This window comes from Eriocheir sinensis, chromosome 47 (genome assembly GCF_024679095.1).
Source record: "Eriocheir sinensis breed Jianghai 21 chromosome 47, ASM2467909v1, whole genome shotgun sequence".
Classification (NCBI taxonomy): Eukaryota; Metazoa; Arthropoda; class Malacostraca; order Decapoda; family Varunidae; genus Eriocheir; species Eriocheir sinensis.
Window position 1 is genome coordinate 9,696,245 of NC_066555.1, and position 26,500 is coordinate 9,722,744.

A 26,500-nucleotide genomic window follows, 5' to 3' on the forward strand; every position below is an offset into this window, starting at 1 on the left:
GCAGTTCACGCCTTAAACTTAAGAGTAACACTTTACATTAACCACGTTAAAAATGACGCTTAAAAGTCATTAACATGTTAAGAGAGGCTTGTGTAGAAGCTTGTGTTGAGTTGCCTGTAGTTAAATATGTGCATGAGCTTAGGCCTAGCCTGGTTACTTTATTCCCAAGTGTTTGTAACTTACTGTTGCTCTGTTCTCACTCACGAGTTGTGCTCTACATTCCTTTTAATTATTTTAGTGTTATAACCTCTTTTTAGTGACATGTTGTTTTGTTGTTAACACTAAACCAAATGTATCACGATTTTCATGATATAATAAAATAACAGAGTAATGAGAGGAGGAAGATATGAGGAGGCTGAACATCACGGAAGAAATGGCTATGGACCGGCAACAGTGGAGGAGGCTCATATCCCGTCCAACCCCACCATAGGGAATAAATGGACGTTAAACGATGATGATGATGATGAGTAATGAGAGGAAAATGGACTTGTTTGTCTTATACTGTCTCCTATGGGAGCAGTGAGAGGTGAGCAATAAAAAATCTTGAAGAGAAAAATCTTGATTTTGAAGGAAAGTGTAAGAACAAGATATATGAATTTGACTGCCATGACCATCTCTTCAAGACAAAGAAGTACATTGGGGCAAGAATTAGAATAGATATAGATAAACACATCCATTTGTCATCTTCACATATTTCTACCCTAATGTATCAATGGATGATTTTGCTTTAGGAAAATGCATATGCTAGAAATAAATCCCATTTAACACATGCATAAATCTCTCACCCTTTTCATTATCCTAACATAGTTTTCTCAACTAATTCTTAAGCAAAATACAATGAAAAAATCAATACTTACATTTTCTGTTGAGAGCTGAATGCATTTGGAGTAGTGTTCAGTCAGCTGCTGATTACTAAGGCCTGATACTACACTGACGGACTTGCGTTGGTCTGCCTTAGTTGTTGTGGGTGAGAAGTTCTTGGACTGGATCTGTTGCTGGAGACGACTAAGTTGCCTTTCTTTTTTCTCCTTTTCATCATTATTCTGAAAACATCAATGCAGCAATACAGGGACAAGTTTATCAGTGATCCAATTGTACTAATTTTTAAAGAAAGAAGCATTCATTAATGTTTTATTCGCACTTTATGATATGCTTAACCCCTTAATCCATACAGTGACGTCTTTTGTCAGCGATAGGGGTCATGCCAGGTTGTACTTTTTTCGTATTGTCTTATTTGCCCCATAAATTGTAAAAAAATTACAAATTATTTGGTATGTATATTATTTATATGTGAGGAATGGAACCCTAGAATGTTCGTCCTCTTATTTTTCTCCGTCTCAGAGCTAACGATGTCATACCAGGAAAGGGAAATTTATCTTAAATTTTTTTAGAGCCTATATTCTTTCCTTTATAAACACTTCTCACAACCCTAAAGCGTGAGTAATGTAGAAGTACTTCTTTACATCACAAAAACCTCATATAATAAACAGGAATTGTAACTACAAAAAAATGATAGGATGCGCATCAGGCAACACCGCTCGCTTCAAGGCCGTCTGTCCTACAACCGTAGTTCTCAAAGTTCAACAAAACACTATGAAGCTTCCGACGATAATTTTTCATTTCCGATTACTCTGAACCATAATTTACAATTCCACATGCCTTACTGATTATAGAATCAAGGAGTAATTACCTAGAAGAAAGTAACTTACCTTCTTGTATAATGATTTTTGTTGGAATGCGGACAAATGCATAGAAAGGCCCTTTAACGTCCATTTAAAAATACAAAGACTTGTCAAATTATTGCTCTTTACTGTCAATGAACAATGTTACATACATAAACAAAAATAAAGGGCGTATAAGTCCTCAAAAGAGCTTGCATATATGTACGTATTAAACACTTCCCTAAGAGGTACGTATATGTACGTATTAAACGCTGTACGGGTTAAAGGCGAGTGCCAGGTTTTTCTGGTCAGCATTTTTCCACCCTAATTTTTTAATTTTCGTGGGGATTTATGGGTCAGCGTGACTCCTACGCTGCCACACAACTCCTTTGTGCCATTCTCATCGCGTCAAAATTTTTTGCGTCAAAGAAAGTTCCAAGCTAGACCTATAAAATAAACTAATTATCAACTCTTTCATACCATTGGATTTGAAGCCACCGCTTACCCTACTAGTTACTAGCCACAGTTCCACAGATGCTCCCCGCCGTTCGCGGCCTCAGCGTACACGGATTCGCTTATACGCGGGTAGGGTAACTGTGACACCCCCCGATGAACGCAGATGAAAACTCGCATATACACGGTCTGATCCTTACTAAGTGCCGCTTTCAGAGTCACTTTTGTTTGTTTTGATCGTTACCTATTAGCAGCGATCGCCGCTACAGAATTTCCACGTGAAAGTGGCCTATGGGGTAGCGGCGGCTGCAGAGGAAACGAGAGGTGTTGAGTGTGTGTGGTAAGGGGCGGGGCGGGGCTAACCCCACAGCTGCCACTACCCCATCAGCCAGTTTCACGTGGAAATAGTATAGCGGCGATCGCCACTCATTGGTAACGATCAAAACAAACAAAAGCGACTGTAAAAGCGGCCCTTAATCCCAATATTATAGATTTAAAATGCTTGATACTTACTGGGACTTGCCAGAACTGGTCCTTCTTAGAGACTCGAAGCTACTGCTTTGAAGAGTAAACAAGCATGGCGGAGACTGCAGCAGTGGCAGAGGGGTAACAGGTATAAAGTTTGTACGGGCGTATCGCCGGGAACAGCAACAGACGGGCCTTCCAAGGGCCCAGCAAATACTCAAATTAACCCCTTCAACATGAGGACGCGTATACTGCATCTTTGTGTGCCCCGTACCATATCCGAGGACACACATACTGCGTCCTGGCTCGCTTTAGCCAATATATGAGTCATTCTGTCTCTATACTTATGCTTACATTTCAAAATTATCAATTAATTTATGTTTCTTTATGTGCACCATTTAATTCTGCATGTTTTCATATATAACACATGATGATTATGTTGAGTTTATGGTTGAAAACTTATTGTATTCAATAATGACATTTAAATTTGGCGCACGCGGCGATCACGGATACTGCGTGGGGCGCTGTTTTGGCCCGGCCGTAGTGAGTTTCTTTATGTGCAATATTTAATTCTGCGTGTTTTCATATATAATACATGATGATTGTGTTGAGTTTATGGCTGAAATATTGTTATATTCAATAGCTACATTTGAAATTTGGCATGTGCAGTGATCTCGGATACGGCACGGGGCGCTGTTTTGGCCAGGCCGTAGTGAAGGGGTTAACAATATACTGGATGTATATGGATACACATGAATATTAAGAGAAGATGCGCCACTATAAACACTTGCCTGCGCCATGACGGGCTGGGGCCGACTACCATCCAGGCCACTCAAGAGAGCCTACCGGCGCTATAGGCGTACACGTAAAAAAATAAAAATAAAAAAACACAGAGGGGAGAGACGAGAATTCACTAATACTTGATGGCTGGGTGGAAGACGGTAAACACTGACGAGCAGTGTTGCCAAACTATCGTACTCATCGCATTGCATTTTTTCGTAGTTTCCGACCGATAACTACCGCAAAAACACCACTCGCCCACCAACCACCACCGCCTACGCACTCACACTCACCACAACCAACCACAGAGTGAGTGTTAAATTATTACAGTTCATATTCAATTTGTGATTTTATGTGTATAAAACTATATAACAATGCTTAGAAATGCCTTAGAAATACATTTTTTGTTATTCGACCAAGATGGTAGAACAAAACCCTATTTTCCCTATTTGATTATAGTCCCGTCGATCGCGGATTCGTGGATCACAGGAATCTCGCGGAACCAAATACCCGCGAATGGTGGGGGGCTTCTGTATTTTAAGGCAAGTTGCCTCCCAATCGCCACTGACTTCGCCTGTTTGAACATGTACTGGCTCGTCATCTCCGGCAACTCAGTTGTGTAAAATAAAAACTGATTAAGTTCAAAACTTTTGTAAGTTGTTGCCTTTTCCACTTATTACAAAAAGCTTATTCACATAAACCTCTCAGGGGATTTTATTATAAACATCATAATAAGTATTTTGAAGGAGATACGGCATATGAATATGGAAATACAGTAAACCCTCGATATAATGGACACGCTTATAATGGATTTCGGATATAATGGACAAGGTCAGAGGGTCAGAAATCCACGGGAACCGACCGAGAATGTTTTTTGAATGAACCGCGCCCGGTAAGTACCAAAGTGTCTGCTGGCCACCTCGCCCTCCTCCCTTCATCTGCTGTCCCATCCTTTGGTTATTGTAGTCTTTTTCAACTCACCTGATGAAATATTTTCCTCTTTGTGGTTCCCATTCAAATGAAGAACGTACTTACACCACAAGAAAGTCTTATGCATCAATCCAGGACGTAAATGTAATGGAAAATAGCCAGGTGGTTGTGAGTGTTGGTACTGACGCAGCTTAAGTGGTCGCCCCGTTAGGTAGGTTAGGTTAGAATACGTTAGGTTTGGTTACTTTAAATTCATTCAGCACGTGGTGTGGGACGGCAAAAATACGGTGGAAATACACCGCGCAAGACAGGATGGCGGCAGTGGTGCGAAAAATATACCTCCTCACAGAAATAAGTCTCTCTGTTGTTCACCACGTATACGCACTGGGGCAATGCACAACAGTAACAGCATTAATTTGCCTGGTTTTGTTTTAGTTTGTCCACTTGTGATCTTTGTGAGCAGTGAGTGAACTTAAGAAACAGTAAGCAAGTTGATCCTCTCTCTGCAAGCTATTTAGCGGCTGTTTCGGCGCGTGGCGGCGGGTGTACAAAAGGCACTGAAAAGTCAATCATTTATTGACTTGTGACAGAAGCAGTTAGCAGATTATTTCATAACACACCAAAAACTACCAAAAAAAAATTGTCTGCTATTGCGAGATAGTCGCATTTGTAAAATTTTACCCATACCCGTAACAATGTGGCCCCCATGCCGGGTCCCACTGTCAACTTGGCAGCCTCAGTGCCTCGCAGTCCGTCACCAAGTGTGCTGTGCGGCTATATAGACAACGTGCAGACAATATAAACATTAAAAACTATATACCTACGTTTATTAAGTTCGTTGGAATTATTCTGAGTATTTTTTTAATTTCCGCCTCTTATAACGGACTTTCAGCATTAACGGACTAAGATTACCCCCAATTAGTCCGTTCTATCGAGGGTTTACTGAAGTTGTGACAGTAACACTGATGAACTTCCTTTGGTCTTTCTCATTAAAAATAAGTTTAAAATAGATGTTTATCAGATTATTACAAATTAATTAGTATGATTACAAATCGTCCATACTTGAAGTAGCAGTAGCGCATGTATGGTCAATGTTGGTCATGAAAAAATAGCTTTCTTTATACTCTAGGTCTTTAAAAAAACAAAAATTGAAACTTTGAATGCCTAGCTACAGCATTACATCGCAAATAGAGTGAAAAGAGATTCAAGAGCTATTGGTAATAGAATTATTGTTTGCGGTTTGCGTTTGCGGTGTCAAGTTTTGTGGCGGAAGACTGCAAATATTGTGTAGTTATTTGCGATATCCGATTTGCGATTGCGATTTAAACAATCTCAAAATTTGCAGAATTATGTTTTACTTAAAGCTGAACACTTCAGTAACTGAATATGTAGTAACAGTACTTTATAAATGTTAAATGATGATCTAGTCAAGAAATATGGGTATTATAGGGTAACGTTTATAATTATAAAGGTTATGTTTACCATCGGCACAAGGCGATAGTCCTTTCTCGTTTGTGAATATGAGCATGTGTTCCTCACGCCATAGACCAGTGTGTTGTGCCGCCGTACCCAGACCTGCCTCTCACCGTTATCACTGGACCAATGGGCCTGTTATTCACTAGAATAGGATGTATTTACTTTATTAGCAATTCTATTGGAGTTCTATTTTATTGGGGAGGCGGTGGCTGAGTGGTTAGCGTGCTGGTCCAGTGTTTCGCCTCGTCCTGGATGATGTGGGTTCAAATCTGCTGCTACCAGCCAAGAATGGATGGAGCTATTATAAACACTTGCCTGCACCATGACAGGCGTGGGCTGACCACCAGGCCCAACCAAGAAAGCCTACCGGCGCCATAGGACTGAACGTAAAAAAATAAACAAAAATATATAAAAGGAGTTATGGCAATTCTATTGGAGTAAGTAAAAAACAACAGCAAAACAGTTTATCCAGCGTGAGCTTTCCCCCGTTTGTGCTGAATAAATGAGGTTCTACTGTATTACCGTATTTCCCGCCATATAAGACGCACTGGAGTATAAGACGCACCCATAATTTGGCAAGATGTATTTATAAAAAAGTATAAAACTCCACATTTTCCCTGAACTTAACGTGTATGCAGTATTACATTTGGCCACCTTACTCACAATTATGACTATGATACTGTATGTTGCTTTGTGCCCTTCTCTGTGTTCAAAGTATTCCACTGTTGTTGATGAATTACAGTGCTCTTACCCCGAGCAGCTGTGACTTTGAAATGGTAAACAAAAGGGTTGGTTGGTAGATTCACTCACTGCGCAGCGTGCAGGCAGTAACTTTCTCCGAGCTGCTGAGAGAACTAATCACACAGGGATGCTACATTTGATGGGCAATCTTTGCCTTGATCTTGACTTTCAGGGACCGTATATCTACTTTCAAGTAGAAATTAATCTTGATTAATTTCTTTCAATCATATCATGTTTTATTACAGTTATTTTTACAATGAAAAACAGAAATGCGTTTATAATAAACACGTTAGTCATCCATGGATATCCATTCTTTCGAACATATATTACAGAAAATGTCAGCTGACTGGGTCACTGCACAGCAGAAATAGCTCCAGACTAATCCGCCCAAGTCCGCCCCACGGTCGCTGAGCAGTCAGGTCAGGCAGCACCCTGCTCCACCAATATTGTTCCCATGTAATAGTCGCTTTAACCATCACCGCCAAGGTACCCGGCACACTGGTGACTGGCGCACCGCAGCGGTGTTGTATTTTGTGTTTAGTGTTCATGTATAAGATGCAGGGTGATTTTTTTAATCTTCTTTTATGAAAAAAAAAGTGTGTCTTATATGGTGGGAAATACGGTACGTACAACACTCAATGATTCACACCAAAGCTTGCTTGCTGACCTCAATTCTCTCATATTTCATTACTCATGTTTTTTTTCCAGGCATTCTTTTACTTAACGAAAACCTGCTGAAACTATAATGATGAGGCAAGGAAACATTTCTGTCGTGCAGAACACCACTCTGAAGGAAAATGCAACATGTATAGATAAATCTTTCCCTGTTTCGCTTACAATGCATTTGACCTATGCTCTGGTTATACCATCATGTTCACAAAACTCTTCTTTGTAGCATGAAATAGTTTATATCAGCACTGACTCAATATTTGCTGCTAATATCAGTTATATGTAAGAGTGGTATAAACATTTCAGACCCATTCTTTCACTTATACTCGTCATTATTTGTTTACTTTTTGTTTTACTGAGTTATGACAAGCATATTTAGGGTCTACAATCACTGCTGGATATAATGGTATTAACTAAAACTATCTTGTATAATGTGTGAGCTAGGGTAAAGAGTATAATAACATTTATCGCCAAGAGCATGTGTGAGTGATTGTTGCCTTCACGAGGGATGGGAGAGGAAGCCGGCCAATTAGGTCATCAGCCGAGAGGGGAGGCCAGCCTATCGGGTGCGGCATTACAAATGCTGCCTAGGCGCCAGAGGAACACTTGGTTTGAACAGACTATAGTTAGATGGAAGGGTGTTACCTCTGTAGGAGTTCCTATTCTTTGATATGAAATTTTTAAACAGAAATCCATGTGCAGTCAAAAAGCATGAGAAGTACATATTTGCCTAAGTTCTAGGTTTGGGGTATGAATCAGGTTCAACAAACAATCTACTGACTCACTTCTGGCACATCAAGAAAGACATTTTCATTATTCCTGGAAGCGTCCGCCATGGACTGTCTCCTTGAGCGAGGACTGTCAGGTACCAGGATACTTAGCCTCTTGGATGGCGAAAGAGTGAAGGTGGTTGATGACCTTCTGCTGGTACGAGTCATCTTGACACCTGTTAACAAGATATATGTTAGTTGTAAAGTTTCTGATACACAAAAATATACAGGAATATAAGAAGGGTGCAGGAGGCCTGATAACATACACTGGGCAACTCCTGAGAGTGGCTGATTAACCTAATTCCACATAAATACATAAAATTATTATTATTATTATTATTATTATTATTATTATTATTATTATTATGTTACTGAAATCCATAAAAGGGCATTAAGGTGATATAAAAAATTTATCTAGAACCTGAGTTCTCTTGGTGAATAGACATGGATGTGAAAAATAAAACACAGTAACAGTAAAGTATAAGAAATAAAAATGGGGGGAAATCCCTAATGAGTTAACAGCTGGGTGTTGACTTTTGCATGAAACTTATCAATGTCAGAAAGAGCTGTAAGTATATTCCACATTTTAATCAAACTGGGGATAAATAAATAGGAAAATTGGTAGGTTACACAAAAAAAATTGGTTTATTACCATGCTCAGTGAATTGTTATCCATAAAACATTTCTTGGCAGTGTAATGCATAACAATGGTGGGTCTTACCAGGAAGTCACTTAATGGATTGGCCTGGCCCAGACTGTTATAACTCACAGTAGTCTTCTGGAAGAGGCCCAGCTCAGGCCTGTGTATCCAGCTCTGGACTTTGAACTGAATAAGTGGTGGTGGTGGTGGTGGTGTCAATTTGAATAATTTTATTATATTGAATTTTGGCTCTATAATTATATAATAACTCTTGGCTACTCCATGCTTTATCTAAATTACTCTCAAATTTAATAACTGATTTAAGAGTCTATCACATACAGGGGTAGTGCATTCCAATTATTTACTATTCTATTACAAAAAGAGTTCTTCCTTTTATCCAACTTTGACCTTTTCTTCACTATTTTCATAGGATGTCCTCTGGTTCTACCATTCTCCCATAGCACAAGAAAATCTTGGCATACTTTCGGATCATACACTCCCGTCAGGATCTTGAATGTTTCTATCATGTAGCCTCATGCCCTTCTATACGATAGTGTGAGTAGTTTCAGTTTCCTCAACCTCTCTTCATAGCTCAATTCCTTCAGTGTTGGTACCAGCTTGGTCGCTCTTCTGCACTCCTACAGCATCTATGTCCTTCAGCAAATAAGGTGCCCATACTTGGTTCCCACACTCCAGGTGTGGTCTGACTAGTGCCACATAGAGCGACTTAAAAATGTCTTCATCCAGAGATACAAAAGTTCTTCTGATTAGACCCACAATCCTATTTGCTTTATTTACCTTTTCTGTAAGATGGTTTGAGAACTGTAACTTGTTGTCGATTATTATCCATATATCCTTTTCAGAGCTTGTTTCTGTTATCTTTTCATTCATGCTATATCCATTATTTCTTACATTACAATTTCCAATACGCATGGATTTACACTTTTTTGGATGAAATAGCAATAGCCATTTTTCCAACCATTTCCTCATATAGTCTATGTCCTCTTGAAGAAGTTTCATGTCATCCTGGGTTTTAATTTGTCTGGAGATTTTGGTGTCATCTGCATACAGGTATATTTCACTTCCATTCTTTAATATTTCGGGGAGATCATTAATATAAAGGATGAACAATAAAGGTCCCACCACAGACCCCAGATTTTTGGCCATTCACTACAACACGTTGTTTTCTGAACTCCACAAAAGCACCAATCCGCTGCAAACACTTTTCTCCGATGTTGTAGCTTCTTATTTTTTCTAGAAGTCTCCCGTGTGGCACTTTATCGAAGGCCTTCATAAAGTCACAGTAAATCACGTCCACTGCCTCCTTCTCGTCTAATATCTGAGTCCATCTATCCAACACCTTTATTAGTTGAAGAACTGTAGATCGACCAGGTAAGAATCCAAATTGCTTCTTGCTAAATAGTTGATTTGATTTCATGTGATTCAAGATTTTCTCTCTGGCTAGTGACTCCATCAATTTGCACACAATACTTGTGAGACTTATTGGTCTGTAGTTTGCAGGGTCACAACGGCTTCCTTGTTTAAATATGGCAGTTATATTTGCATTTTTCCAATCCAACGGTAGTTGTCCAGCACTGTATGATTTTTCAAATAGTATTTTGAGAGGTTCTGCCAGTTGCTCTCCTCCTTCCTTCACTCTCCTTGGATGCAGTTCGTCCGGTCCAGGTGATTTATTCTGTTTCATGGCTTTAATGTTTTTTTTAATGTTCGTTAATGAGAACTCCACACTTGTCATTTCAGGTACTTGCTTTGTGGAAGATTTGGCACATCTCCGTCTGGTTCCTCTGTGAATAATTTGTGGAACTGATTAGCTAATACGTCCGTCTTTTACTTATCCGTCTTAGTTTTGGTCATACTATCACCATTCATGTTGAGTTCTGGTACACCAACTCTTCTTGTTAACTTCTCTTGGACATATTTCCAAAATAATTTTGGGTTTTCTTTTGCATATCTTGCAATTAACCGCTCTCTACTTTTTATCTGCTTCCTTGTTTCATTCGTCACCTGGTTATTTGTGCGCCTGTATTCGTTCTCAACCTCTTGAAATTCCCGACTGTTCTTATCTCCACGGGTTTTTATTTGTTAGTCGTGACCAAAGACGCTTTTTTCTTCTTATTTTTGACCAGAGTTTCCTATTCATCAGCAGTTCCTTATTTGTTCTTCTTCTTTGACTAAATGTGTCTTTAACCATTTTGGCGGGCACACAATCATTTATAATGTCTTCAAGTTTGATTCTAAATTTTGTCCACATTTCTTCAATATTTCCATTGCCCAAATATTGTTCCCAGTTGATGTTCAACTTATTTCTCAACAATTCAAAGTCTGCTCTCTTATACAAGTATATTTTCTTTGAGCTTGTTCTTACTTCAGCCTGGATGTTGCAGGTGAAAGTAGCAGTAGCATGGTCACTTCGTCCTATGGGACTTTCTACTTCTATTTCCTCTACTATTTCTTCTTCACTGCTAAATATTAAGTCTAACACACTCCCTCTCACCTCTCCTCTTTGTCTTGTAATTTCCAGCATATGTTGCATTAGGAAGCAATCTCTCACTGTTTCAATAAATTTATACTCAAAACTGTTTATTCCTGCAGCTGTCGTGTAGTTTGTCCAGTTTATATTTGGAAGATTAAAATCACCCAGAATTATTTTATAACAAAATTGTTTGTTGCAGATTTCTTGCAGCACTTTCTGCAGTTTATCATTTTCTGCCATGTTGCTACTAGGGCTTCTATATATTGAAGCAATCAATATATCCTTATTCTTACACTTAACGTTAATGCATAAGTTTTCACAGTATTGCTGTTCAATAAAAATTTCACTGTAGGACAAATCCTCCCTCACATAGACAAGCAGACCCCTGCCTTCCTCTGCATTAACAACATTTTTTTCAATTATTTCATATCCTCTAATGTTATACTCGAGCCTGACTTCTTGCAGAGCAGTAACACAGGGACTAATATTATCTTTTTCCAACCTTGCTACCAGTTCCCTCTGTTTATCTGGAGTGAATACATCCACATTACTGAACATAATACTGAGTTTATTTACACTTTGTACATGTGGCCTATTACTTTTTTCAGCTAGGTCTGAGTGTTCGCCCCCACTGGGTGTTTTTCCATCACCTCTGCCTTGCCTTCTGTCATGATTTTCATTCTGCCCTTCTGGTCGTCCTTTGTCACGCGCTTTGCTGCATTTTCTCCTTCTTCCTCTGTTGTGTTCCTCATCCTGGTCTCTGTATATTTGTCCCTCCTCACCCTCATCAGGTACTGGTCCCATGGGTCGCCCCTCACTACAAAGAAGTTTCCCGACTCTTGTTCCTTCTTGCTTTCATTCCTACTCTTTGCTTCTTCCCTGAGTTGCTTGTCTTTCAGTCTTTCCTCCTTATTCATGTCATGTGACAGTATCACTCCCCTAATTATATCACTGTGTGGAGTATTTAAATCCTTCACTTTGTAGGTGTTTCTTAAGATCTTGTCCTTAATACCTTCTCTGAGCATCAACATTATCGGCCTTCCTTTTGGTCTGGCAGCTCCAGCTCCATCAATGGTTTCTCTGTAATATTTGCCTACTCGTCTTATCTCAATTAGGTCATCCTCAAAAACCTCCTCATCAGCTACATTGCATATTTCCTTAACAATCATCTTATCCTGTTTGATTTTTTCAGATCTGATAATAAGATCATGATCCTTATTAACTTGTTCAGGTACTCCGTATATGACTAGGTTATTCTTCCTGTCCATCCTCCTCTGTATTTGCAATGTTGCTCTCTCCACCAAATCCCTTTCTGTGGCCTGCTTATTTTCAATATGTTGCTGTTGAATTTGTTTTACTTCATTCTTTAGGACATCTCTGTAGGAATCTATATCAACCTTCTTGCCTGTATTAGCTTTTTCCTTCACCTCTGCTATTTCACTAGACACAGATATCTTCACTTCTTCTAATTCCTTCATCACTTTTTCATATCTGTTCTCTGATTCCTTCACCAGCTCATTTAATCCAGCCTCCATTTCATCCTGCCTTTTGGTCAGAGTAGTAACCTGTGTCACTATTTTACCAGTCACAACATTACATTTGCTGCAGTACCAATGAAGAGATTCAACATCGTGGCTTAATAAAAACTTGTAAACATCTTCTTCCACATCTTCACATCTAATATGATGCCACATTTCACACAAATTACAAAGTAATGCTTCATCCTTAATGTTTACATTACCTTTACAGGTGCCACATTTGTAGCTCTGCTGGCTTTGTTTACGTCTCACAGACACAGACATGTTTATCACAATCTCAGTTGATAACCGTTCACTTCTTACTTGCCCAAGTTTATGAAACTTCCACCACCATTGAATGCTTGAATACCTATGAAATACTATATCCCAGAATGCAAATGCAAACCCAAGTGCAAGACCACAAATTTACGAAAATATCGGAGCTCCAGCTGAGCCGTCTGTACAGGTGCACCACCACCACACACGCTCTCACTCAAGACAAATACAGTAAAATCCAACCACCATAAGATTTGAAATACTCGCACTGCGTGGCTGTTTACTTTTGCTTTCTGCCACTGCACAGCAATGGCACACCCTAACCCTACAGCACCCCACCCACAATGTACAAAGCCATTAATCAACTGACTCAATTCCACCCCAACACACACTCTCTCTCTCTCTCTCTCTCTCTCTCTCTCTCTCTCTCTCTCTCTCTCTCTCTCTCTCTCCAACTTGAGTAACAAGAAGTTCAGGTTCAGTGCTAGGTCATATTTGGACGAGTGAAATTAACCATTGTTTGAGGAGTGGAATAATTAATTCAAACAATAGTGATCATTTTCCTTTTTTTTGCATATTTTCTTTACAAAACGTTGATAAATGCCCTAACATAACCTTGCAAAGAATGATTAGTCAAGAAAACATGGATCGATTTAAATCAGATTTAGCGAACTATGACGGAACAGGATGTAATCAGTAAGAATGTAAATGAAGACTTTAATATTTTCATGAATTCATTCACTGCCATATACAACAAAAACTTTGAATTTAAAGAAATAAAGTTAAAAAGGTACATGTGGATAAACATTATACAGGTAACTCTCGATTTACGCGAGTATTGTGTCCTTGAAGAGGTCGCGTAAATCAAAAACAATGTAAATCAATCAAGAGGTAGGTTTCTATCGAAAAATAAATATTCACTTCATTCATTGGAGAGAGAGAGAGAGAGAGAGAGAGAGAGAGAGAGAGAGAGAGAGAGAGAGAGAGAGAGAGAGAGAGAGAGAGAGAGAGAGAGAGAGAATATCTATATCACTGAGATATCCACTCAGGCACTCAGTCTCAGCCTCACTCATGTGAGGAAGAAATGAGGGACACCATGAGCGACTAGCTAGTATTGGTACCGATACCGAGCAGTCTGGTACCGGTACCATACCGTATAGCTGGTACCGTTAGTACCGGTACTGGTACCGGTATCTGCCCACCCCTATTGTTGAGTAGCGTGGCAGCGTGGGTACTTGATTGTTGTTCAAGTGGTGTGCGGGAAAAACAGAGCTCAGCTGTGTGGCCGCGGCGTCGTGTGAGTCCAGTTGCGTGAGACATCTGGTGGCCACTCCATAAAATATCGTGTATAAGTGAAAAAAACGTGTAAATTAAACATTTATTTGGATTTTGGACCCCGCGTTATTTAAAAAACGCATAAACCGAACTCACGTATATCGAGAGTTACCTGTACGAGGTATTGCAAACTTGTTTAGGAGTTATATACTTGGAAGACAGGAGGCAATATGTTACTTTTAATGACACACAATCAACACTTAAAACGATCAAATGTGGCATTCCTCAAGGATCCGTTCTGAGGCCTATACTGTTCTTAATATACATAAATGATTTAGTACGCACAAGTGATAAACTTAACTTCCTGCTATTTGCAGATGACACTACTATTTATCTTAAAACCATGCCTCGAGAAATTAGAAACTACTTTAAATAATGAATTAGTTAAAGTTTTGAGCTGGATCGATAGCAATAAGCTCTCGTTAAACCTTGACAAAACACATTACAGTCACCTCTCGATTAACATGAGTTTAAAAAACGCGTTTTTTTTATCTAACATGAGTTGATATTTAAGGATATGTTTAACTAACGCGATATGTTTGATTTAACACGATTTAACATCGATGACATTATGCTCGATGATGTCACCGCGCAGAGATGCTGTCTATCTCCTCAGTCTGAAGCTAGCCGGCACTGTGAGTGGAATGTTTCTCTGGAATACGTACACTGCATTTTGACCATTACTATAGCACCCAAGCGTCCTTCCACCTCCTCACAGGAGGTGGAAGGACAGGGTGAGGAGGGAGGAGGGAGAGCGGGGCACCGTTGCCAGTTTCTCGTACTCAGAGCATAGCATTTACCGGTTTCTGACGGCAAACTATTGCCAAGAAACATCAGAATCTAACTCTTTTAACGATAACTATAAATTTTACATCACCAAATCACCCTCTGCGGAGTGGAGCTTTCCCATGAGATACGCTTTGCCACGTCACGCTGTCAGTAGCTTGCACGCCGCCGCGCTGGGCAGACGTTCGCTGTGCGGGTTCTTGGTTTTGGCTTTTTCCCTTTTCAGGTAAGGCCACGTCTCCTGTTACGCAGGGACAGTGCCTTCTACCCGTTATCCAGTCCTTGGAGCGGGTAGAGCCGTTCGAGTGGCTATATTTCATAGTGTGGCAAGTGTTTCGAGCTTACGGCTCTGTATCTGTTTCGCAGGGTGGCGGCCATGTCTACCTCTGGAGAGGAGTCGACCAGCCCATCCTTGGGCTCTCCCACAGACTACAGGAACAGCAGGAAAACCTCCGGTCACGTTGAGGAAGGTGGTACTAGTAGTGTTTTCTCCCGTCACGGAAGTTTGAGAGAGGCACTCCGCTCACCTGGCCGTGTGACGCCAGGGGCTACAGGTGCGAATATGGTCGCCGCCGCACCACACATACCCACCTCACAGGATGCCGCTCCCTGGGACATGGTTTTCAAGGCTGTGGCGGAGTTAAGAGGTGAAGTGAACCAGTTGAAAGCGGACAGACTGCCTTCTGCACATAAGCCAAGTCAAGTGAATGATGGAGCGAGTACTTCTCAAGGTACACAACACACTGATTCACCTGCCAGTGGTTTTTCGGGGTTCCCCGTCTCTGGCTGTGAGGAAGGTGCTTTCACGGAGCAGGCCCCTGGTGACAGCGTGTTAATGCATAATGCTAAGGTTTTTGGTCCTCCGGACACTGCCTCTGAGGACACTGATCAACAGGTGGCCAAGATGGTGAACTTTCTGTTTTCCAACGGCATGCGTGGGGATGACTACAAACTCATTTGTGAAGATGATGTGATCAAGAGACCAAGGAATTGCCATGCCCTCGCTCCAGTGGAATGTAATCCGGAGGTGTTAGAGGCACTTAGAAGTGATGCCAAGAAGACTGACTTCTGTTTGAAGGAAGTCAACAAGGACATTTTGAGGGCAGCAACTATTATCACGAAGTCACTTTTAGCGCTAGATAAAGTTGTTCAAGATGAGGGTCATCCAGTGGTAGCCCATGAAGTGGGCATGATTAACGGAGCATTGGCCTTGTTAGGCAATGCTAATTACAAGAACAACTTGGCAAGGCGATCTGCCATGAACCGGGAGATCAACCAAAAATATGCACATCTTTGCTCAGACAAGGTGCCAGTTGCTTGTTTCCTGTTTGGAGATGATGTTTCACATTCTGCAAGACAAATTGAAGAATCCGAAAAATTGAAAAACAAGATCACAACAAAGAAACCCCCCTCCACATGGAGATTCACCGGAGGAAGAACAAGAGGTTACCGGGGTTCGACTTCACACAGGGGCTTCTCCAGGTTCCAGCCTTATGATCAGCAGAGGCTCGGGTATCGGGGTGCTCAATGGCAATCCACCACTCGCCATAACACTGTTTAAAAAAAAAGCGCCAAGAACCGGGGCCAACACAGGCCCCAGCAACAGTAGAGGCAAGTAAGGTTTTTGAGGCTGGCAGACTTCACTATTTTATAGATAAATGGTGTAAATTTACCAGGGACCCAGTCATTTTGGATATTGTTGAAGGTTGTCACCTGGACATTAAGGTGGATGACATTTGCCATTTGTTTTCAGGAGAGTTAGAGTATGTTTTCAATGAGAAAGAGAAAGGTGTTATTTCTGAGGAAATTAACAAACTTTTAGAGCTTAAGGTCATTAAAGTTACACAAAGAAAGAAGGACCAAATTGTTTCTCCCATTTTCTTGAGGAAAAAGAAGAATGGTGAATACAGAATGGTGCTCAATTTGGAAAAATTAAATAAACACATACCCTACAAACATTTTAAAATGGAAAATTTTGAACAAGCCATCAGGCTGATTAATGAAGGTGATTTTTTAACTTCAGTAGATCTGAGGCATGCCTACTATTCAGTTAAGATTGCGGAAGAGCAACAACATTTTTTACATGCCTACCTAATGGTATCTCTGAAGGTCCTAGGATTTTCTCCAAGTTGATGAAGCCTGTTTTTGCAGCTTTGAGGGAGAAGGGATTTACTATTACTAGTTTCATTGACGATTCCCTTATTTGTAACAGTTCCCTGCCAGGATGTCGCACAGTCATTAGGGACACTATTGACACCCTAAGACAATTAGGTTTCAGTATTAACGAAGACAAGTCTGTTTTGGTCCCCACAAAGCATATTGAATATTTGGGTAACATTATTGACACGGAAACTATGAACATTTCATTACAAGCACGCAGAGTGGATAAAATAGTAAAAAGTTGCAAGGAACTCATGTGTAAGAGTAAGGAAAAAATCCGAGACGTGGCCAGGGTCATTGGCCTTCTGGTGGCTGCTCTCCCAGCAGTTGAGTTGGGAAAACTTCACTACAGGAAGTTGGAGGCAGCTAAAATTGCAGCGTTGCATAAAGTGAATGGGGATTTTGACCAATTTATGACCATCACTGATGACATGAAATTGGACCTAAGCTGGTGGTTAAACAATGTATCAGCACAATATAGAAAGATATTCAGGGTAGGTACTGAAATTAACTTGTACACTGACGCTTCCAACATAGGTTGGGGAGGCCACCTGAACCATCAGACTACGAGTGGAAGTTGGTCATTAGTTGAGAAATTACTACACATCAATGCTCTAGAGCTTAAAGCTATCTTGTTTGCCCTTCAGGCATTCAGTCATGAACTCAGTGGGAAACATGTTAAGGTATTTTGTGACAATACTACCGCCTTGACCTACGTTAATGAAATGGGTGGTACGAAATCACTAATTTGTAACAATATATCCACTTTGATTTGGGACTGGTGTGTAGAGAATAATGCATGGGTCACGTGTTCGCACATTCCGGGCAGAGACAACTTTTTGGCAGACAGTGCCTCTCGCAAAATTAATGATAGGCACGAATGGAAACTCAACGAGCACATTTTCCGAGATCTTTGTGACATTTTTGGTACCCCTTCCACTGACTTGTTTGCATCCAGACTTAATAAGCAAGTTTCATTATTTTGTTCATGGAAACCAGATCCAGAAGCACATTGTTTTGATGCTTTCTCTTTAAATTGGGTACAGTTTGAACTTTTTTACATTTTCCCCCCATTCTCTCTAATTGCTTGGTGTCTTCAAAAGATACGTGCAGAACAGGCAAGGGGGTGGATGGTTGTGCCATTGTGGATGTCTCAACCCTGGATGGGAATGCTGCTCGGGATGCTAGTCGATTGCCCCAGGCTAATCACGAGCAGGAAGAATGTGCTGACGCACCCATCTCTACCAGGTTCGCACCCTGTCATGAAACACACAAGACTCATGGCATGCTTACTGTCAGGGAGACCTTACGAGAACAAGGTGTTTCTGCAGCAGGGGCGGACATCATACTTGCCTCCTGGAAACCAAGGACTGCAAAACAGTACCAACCACATGTCAAAAGGTGAAAGCAGTTTTGCGCTAGATGGGACAACAATTTCCTTAATCCCAATGCATCCAACATCATTAACTTTCTGACCGAAACATTTAATAGGAATGTGGGATATGACAGCATTAACACAGCAAGGGGTGCCCTTTCATCACTGGGCATTGTAATTGATGGATGCAGAGCGGGGAACCACCCGCTAGTTAACAGATTTATGAAAGGGGTCTTCAACCTAAGAACACCCACACCCAGGTATACTAAAACATGGGATGTTCAACCAGTTTTACAGAAACTAAGATCAATGTATCCATTACAGGACTTGCCATTAAAGAACCTAACGCTAAAACTCGTCATGTTGATGTCACTCACTCTAGCAGCCAGAGTACAAACTTTACATTTATTAGTGCTTCATGGCATGAACATAGGCAATGACTATATTTCCATTCAGTTGGGTGGTAATATCAAACAATGTAGACCTAACTTTAATATTAAAAGGGTGAAATTTCAGGCTTATTCTCAGGATGACAGCTTATGTGTATGTAAAACTTTGTTAGAATACATGGTAAGGACCCAAGATCTAAGGCAAGGTGACAAACACAAGGATGCAAAAGTTGTTTATTAGCTTTAGCAAACCGCACAACGCTGTTTCCAAAGACACTATTGCGCGTTGGATAAAATCAATGCTTTGTATGTCTGATGTAGACACAACTAAATTCAAGGCAGGCAGTGTAAGGCCGGCTGCAGCATCGAAGGTCAAGGCTTCGGCGGTGCCAGTGACATGTATCATGCAAAAGGCTGGTTGGTCAAGGGAGACCACATTCACAAAATATTATGATAAGCACACTGCAACAAATTCAGATCTATTTCGGGATGCGGTACTAGGATAAGCTGGAAACTATGGAATGCATAACATGCTTCCATTTCCTTTTCCATATGTTAACATAGGTCGAAATTGTTCTGTAAACTACACTGTTAAGTTTGTATTCATACAAGTTACATGGATATCATGTATATGTTTATGTAATTAAGTTGTCAGTTGATTAGACTTATGTTCAATGACGGGATTGATAGTGTTTTAATGTTCCAAATTCTATACACTATCAGAGTCCGACACCCCCATGGCTTCAAAGCCTCATGGGAAAGCTCCACTCCGCAGAGGGTGATTTGGTGATGTAAAATTAATTAAAGTACACGAGACTTACCTCTGGTCAGTTGAAGTGTGCTTGTAATTTTACGAGACAAATCACCTCTGCTGGAGGGGAGCTTTCACATGCCCACCATGCCCTCCCATTTCTACGGCATTACAATAATGCAAAGTATTTTTAGTTTTATTTCATGTGGGTGATCGTATACTTCAAAGTCTGGCAGCGTGATGTGGCAAAGCGTATCTCATGTGAAAGCTCCCCTCCAGCAGAGGTGATTTGTCTCGTAAAATTACAAGCACACTTCAACTGACCAGAGGTAAGTCTTGTGTACTTTATTAATTAGTTTCGTTACTGGAGCCCAGAAGACAGTTTGGGGGTGGGAAGTCGGGAAATATAAGCAGCTTAGTACGACAATATGGCAACGCTGAAACGGGGTGAGGATTCGATCGTTCGACAGACGACGACCAGTGACGCATCAATTTGTAATCAATTTTTTTAACTTTTATGATGCGTATCGCATCACCGTGCGCCAGGGCCTTTTACCCTTTGATGACGCTAAACGCGTCCTCGTGCGTGAGAGGGTTAATAATGTTTTTTTTAAGGTTAGAGTAACAAAATCCCCAAAATAGGCAGACTTTCCCGGTATCCAAGAACATAACCCCCGCTATTACCATTGTTTCATTTGGGGAAGAGCATGTTTAAATAATGCGATTTTAAATAACGTGACATCTCCAGGAACGTAACCCTCGTGTTAATCGAGAGGTGACTGTACCTCTTATCTCACCCTACCTTAAGACAACCACTAACTAGCATTTCCATAAAAATTAACAATATTGAAATACACAGAGTTCGGGAAGTAAAATTCTTAGGAGTAATAGTTGATGAACATCTACGATGGAAAAATCATATATGTAGACCATATTAAACTTAAAATTAGCAAGATAATAGGAGTCTTATACAATATAACATCTAATGTGAATAATAACACCATAAAGCATATATACAGCGACCCCGTATAGAAACGGGATAATAACGCTGCGGAAGAAGAAGAAGAAAGCATATATACAGTAATCCCTCGCCATATCGCTGTCTCGCGGATTTTTAAATTGTATCATATCGCATTTTTTTTGCTATATTGTGGGATTTTTTAATAAAATAAGCATTTTCTAGCCTTAAAAATTAAAACAATATAAATCAACGTAAGTAGGAACACACCTAAATAAGCACCTACGTCACCTACCTATTTTTTTTATTTTTCTGTTGCGGCCTATTGCGCCGTTAGTCTTTTCCCTGGTTCACTCCTCCCCACTTCCTTTCTTTCTTCTCCCTCTCCGTCCCCGTATTTTTCTCCTTCCTTCTCATTTCTTTCTTCTTTTCCCTTCACCTCCCTCCCAGTTTTTCTCTTTTAATCTCTTTCCCTCCCACTCACACCCTTTCTCTCCCCCTCTTTCCTCACCTTTACCTGACCCTCCCTACATCTCTCTTTTAATCTCTTTCCCTCCCACTCCCACATTTTCTCTCCCCCCTCTTTCCTCACCTTTACCTGACCCTCCCTACCTCTCTCTTTTAATCTCTTTCCCTCCCACTCACACATTTTCTCTCCCCCTCTTTCCTCACCTTTACCTGACCCTCCCTACCTCTCTCTTTTAATCTCTTTCCCTCCCACTCACACCCTTTCTCTCCCCCTCTTTCCTCACCTTTACCTGACCCTCCCTACCTCTCTCTTTTAATCTCTTTCCCTCCCACTTGCACCCTTTCTCTCCCCCTCTTTCCTCACCTTTACCTGACCCTTCCTACCTCTCTCTTTTAATCTCTTTCCCTCCCACTTGCACCCTTTCTCTCCCCCTCTTTCCTCACCTTTACCTGACCCTCCCTACCTCTCTCTTTTAATCTCTTTCCCTCCCACTCACTCTTTCTCTCCCCCTCTTTCCTCACCTTTACCTGACCCTCCCTACCTCTCTCTTTTAATCTCTTTCCCTCCCACTCACACCCTTTCTCTCCCCCTCTTTCCTCACCATTACCTGACCCTTCCTACCTCTCTCTTTTAATCTCTTTCCCCCCCACTCACACTCTTTCTCTCCCCCTCTTTCCTCATCTTTACCTGACCCTCCCTACATCTCTCTTTTAATCTCTTTCCCTCCCACTTGCACCCTTTCTCTCCCCCTCTTTCCTCACCTTTACTTGACCCTCCTGACCGCTCTCTTCTTTTCCCGTCCCATTTCCTCCACTCATTTCCCTTGTTTCCTCCTTTCTCACACCCTCTTATCTTTAGTCTTATCTCTCACTCTACCTCCCTTTCTCCTTCCCCATTAGATTATATGAACACACACACACACAAGGAGTTGTGACCTCAGTCCAACCCAAAGATCGGTACTACGAGCTCCGTGCTCTTCCGTAGGGGACCGGCTGGCTGTCTCGTGAGAGACTCGCAGCAGACCAAGAGGTGACTTACACACACACACTCTCACTCACTCACACGCACGCACGCACCCTTCTCATTACCCCTTCTGTGTGTGTGTGTGTGTGTGTTTACAACTAGGTAAACACACACACACACACACACACACACACGGGGAAATGGGAAGGGTGCGTGGAGGGAGGGGCTGAAGTGAGTTAGGTCATGTCCTGACCAAAGCCCTAACCTGAGTCTCCCTTCTGCCACTTCCTCCCCACACCCTTTTCATTTCCCCTTCTGTGCGTGTGTGTGTGTGTTTACAACTAGGTAAACACACACACACACACACACACACACACAGAAGGTGAAATATAAAGGGTGTGGGGAGAGAAGGGCGGAAGTGCGAGTCAGGTCATGTCCTGACTGAAGCCCTGACCTGAGTCTCCCTCAGGACCTGACATGACTCTCCCCACTGCCCCTCCTTCCCCACACCCTTCTCCTTGTTTTCATCCTCTTTATTTCTCCCCGATTCCTCCACTCCTTTTCCTTGTTTTCCCTTCTTATTTCCTCTATCGGTATTTTTTTTCATGACTCACTCTGTCCCTCTCCTCCCTTTCCCCTTCCGTATTTACCTAATTGTGATATAAAAGAAGTGAGCTATGCTCTTATTGTCCTTTATCTGAGTATTCTTCCGCCCCGCCAAACTAATTCCTGCGCGAAGTTTGTATTTACGAAGCAAATGTCGGAAGTCGAAACAAGAATTATAGAATCGTTTATTGGGACCACGTTGTAATGACGAGACGTCATAGGAAGTGTTTACAAGAAGAAAAGACAGTTTGTTTACCACGTGCGAGTGAAGGCGGCAGTGCTCTACAGTGGAGTTTATACAGCCTTTTTTTTAGTTTATCATAGCTTCCAAGCGTTCCTCAACGTCTTCAGACGTGTAAAACTATATAACAATGCTTAGAAATGCCTTAGATATCCATTTTTTTTTATTCGATCGAGATGGTAGACCGAAACCCTATTTTCCCTATTTGATTATAGTCCCGTCGATCGCGGATCACGAGACTCTCATGGAACCGAATACCCGCGAACGGCAGGGGGCTTCTGTACACTGGCACTTAGATTAAAGCGGATGTTTGTTCACCAAACCTCTCCACAAAAGTAAACAAAGTGGCAATCACTGCTACGTTAACAATGGCAACGTTCTCTAAAGTAGTAACTATGTATAACAGTAGTACTTACTGCTACTTCATATAGATTAACACCAGTCAGGAAGAAAATTAAGTGATGATGCTTGACCATGCTTGTATATAAACAAACTAGCGGACGGCTCCTTCCCGCTCAGCCAGCAGTGCCGAATTATCGTACTGGACCCTCAAACTCTCGTAACCTACACAAATAATGATGGGAAATTAAGAGTTATCGTTAAGACTGTTATTCATTGATGTTTCTTTGCTTTTTGCTTTAGTTATTGGTCGGAAACTACGAAAAAATGCAATGCGATGAGTACGATAGTTTGGCAACATTGCTCTCAGCCAGTGGCATCAGTGTTTACCGATCCCTTGAAAGGTATACGCCACACTGCTCATCTTCCACCCCGCCATCAAGTATTAGTGAATTCTTGTCTCTCCCCTTTGTGTTAATATTCATATGTATATCCATATACATCCTGTATATTATTTATTAATTTGAGTATTTGCTGGGCCGTTGAAAGGCCCGTTTGTGGCTGTTCCCGGCGATACGCCCGTACAAACTTTATACCTATTACCCCTCTGCCACTGTTGCAGTCTCCGCCATGTTTGTTTACTCCTCAAAGCAGTAGCCTCGAGTCTCTAAGAAGGACCAGTTCTGGCAGGTCCCAGAAAGTATCAAGCATTTCAAATGTAAAATATTGGGATTAAGGGCCGCTTTTACAGTCACTTTTGTTTGTTTTGGTCATTACCAATGGCGGCGATTGCCGCTATAGTATTTCCAAGTGAAACTGACCGATGCAGGGTTAGCCCCGCCCCGCCCCTTACCACACACTCAACACCTTTCGCTTCCTCTGCAGCCACCACTACCCCATCGGCCAGTTTCACGTGGAAATACTATAGCAGCGATCGCCGCCATTGGTAACAATCAAAACAAACAAAAGTGACTGTGAAAGCGGCCCTTAGTAAGGATCAGAATATATACGTAGGAGACTTTACAAATGACCTGTTAGTGGTGAGGGCAATGAGTCAGGCAAAAACTCTTCACCAGAAACTCGTACTTTGACCCGTAAGTGGTCAATCACGTACAAGTACGAGAAACCAGAGGTTACTTCCTGCGGTCAATTACGTACAATTACGTTCGTCACTTTCCCGCCTTCTACTGCCTGAAAATGCCTTCTAGCTACATGAATTATTTTTCTGGGTCTCTAGAATATATCAGCACAGCTTCCCGCCATATGAACATGCGTAAGCCCTACCACCCCAACCCCCCTCTCACTGCCCACGCGCTGCTGCTTACGTAACCTATCCCTGGCCATCACTTGTCTCTGAGTCACAATGGCAGATTGATGAGCAATTATGTCTTAAGAATGATAGTGATGATGACCCTGATTATGTATTAGATCATCAAATAGAGGAAGAAGACGAGGAACTTGTGAAGGATTGAAGATAAAGCCAGGAGTCCTGATGCGGCGTTTACTGTGTATAATCCGTACAAAGGGGCACACGTAATGACCATAACGAGGCGGCTGGGCCCGGATCCACAAAGGCTTAGTTCGTAGTTTTGGGCCCTTAGTGCGTAGTTTTGAGAACATCGAGATTCACAAAGCTAACTACCAACTAATCGATGACGTCACGGGTTAGCGCGCGGATCTACAAACGTTTACCGCGCTGTGTGACGTTAAATTTGTTGTTAAATAATTACTGCCTCGGAGCTGACGGTAACGCTAACAATATTATCAGATTTACGTATAAATGCTTATAAATCGCGTTTTTCAACTTGAAATATAACTTTGCGAGTAGAGGAGGCCCATTTCTTTATAAAATGATGAGATATGCACCCTTTGAGAGGTATATGATAAGTGTGGGCGGTATGGCAACACCCGGTCGGGGGATTGCCAGACCTCCCTCCTCTGCCTGCCGTGGAGGATGGCTTGGCGACGAGGAAAAGTTGCCGAACTTTATGTAATTTCTGATTTACTAGGGAGAATTTTGCGTTTTCCTTCAATATGTAGATACAGAAAGCGTTCATTTACCCATACATGTCAACAGAACGATCTTACAATATATAATAGCGAAGAAATCCGAGGCATATAGATGCCCAGACTCAATTCTGCCCGAGGCTCAATTTTATCGATGACAGTGGCCTATATTTTTCCTTCCCCTGTCATTATTAATGAATCTCAGGTGTCGCAACTTGGTGTGAACATGCCCTAAATATTCACCTGTGGAAATATATTGATGTATATGTGATTGGTATCCTATTTTCTGAGAAAAATGAATGTGCGATCATGGGTGTCGGAGTGCTGCTCTGGAGGATGGCTTGGCGACGAGGAAAAGCTGCCGAACGTTATGTACTTTCTTATTTAATGAGGCAACTTTTGACATGGTCTTTGTCATCATAATAAAGAATGATGATCATGCTAGTTCTAGACGCCATATCAGTCGAAAAGAACCCCACATACACGAGCTTGAGCTAAGATAACAGAGGCATGTGGATGTCCGGGCCTAATTTTGCCCGTGACACCGCCCCCATCCGTGTAGAGACCATGGACCTTTGTCGGGTGACAGCTATCCCATGAGTTGGGCCGCAGATATGGCAAGACAGTCTTAATTTTCCCTATTCCTTCCTTCCGTCCTTCGTTCTGTCTGCCTCGATATCTGTCCCATATTTCTATTTGCTTTCTTCCTGCCTCAATCTCCTCCGTATCTTCTTTTTCTTCATCTTAAGCATGTTCGTAGGTAACAAGACATCGAACAGCAGAGCTACTTTGACGTAAATGTGCAGCAAACAACGAAATAATTGAATTCGTAGATTACGATTTAGTACAGTTTGCCTTGAAAGGAAATTGGAAAAGAGAATGGGTTTCTTGAACCAGCAGCAGGAGGGGGCTCCCTAGGATTGGCTGACGGTTCTGTAAACGTGCTTGCGATTCGCTGCAAGGCCAATGACGTCATCAACCAATCAGCGGCCTCGCTGACTTAGCGCGCCTCTAACTACAATCTAAGCCTCTAAGGCAGTGATTCCCAACCGGTGTGCCGCGGCACCAAGGGGTGCCGTGAGATCTTTTGAGGGTGCCGCCAAAATTCAGGGGAAAAAATTGCATTAACTTCACTCTCTCTGCTTCTGCTGCTGCTGCACAATTTAGCGATCGAATTTTCAACTTAGCTACTTTTCATTGAATTTGTATAATAATTTGTACTTATGGAAAATTACAATCCAGGAGAACA

At 41.5% G+C, this 26,500-nt stretch overlaps 1 long non-coding RNA gene across 1 annotated transcript in view; it reads right to left on the reverse strand.

The window, feature by feature from the left end:
- Window positions 1–857: 857 nt before the first annotated feature.
- Window positions 858–26,500, reverse strand: part of LOC126981372 (uncharacterized) — a 54,730-nt gene continuing 29,087 nt past the window's right edge. The window contains exons 2-3 of the long non-coding RNA XR_007733919.1: window positions 7,961–8,121; window positions 858–1,043 (exon numbers count right to left, since the gene is read on the reverse strand). This is a non-coding gene — a long non-coding RNA (uncharacterized LOC126981372). The remainder of the gene's footprint in view (window positions 1,044–7,960; window positions 8,122–26,500) is intronic.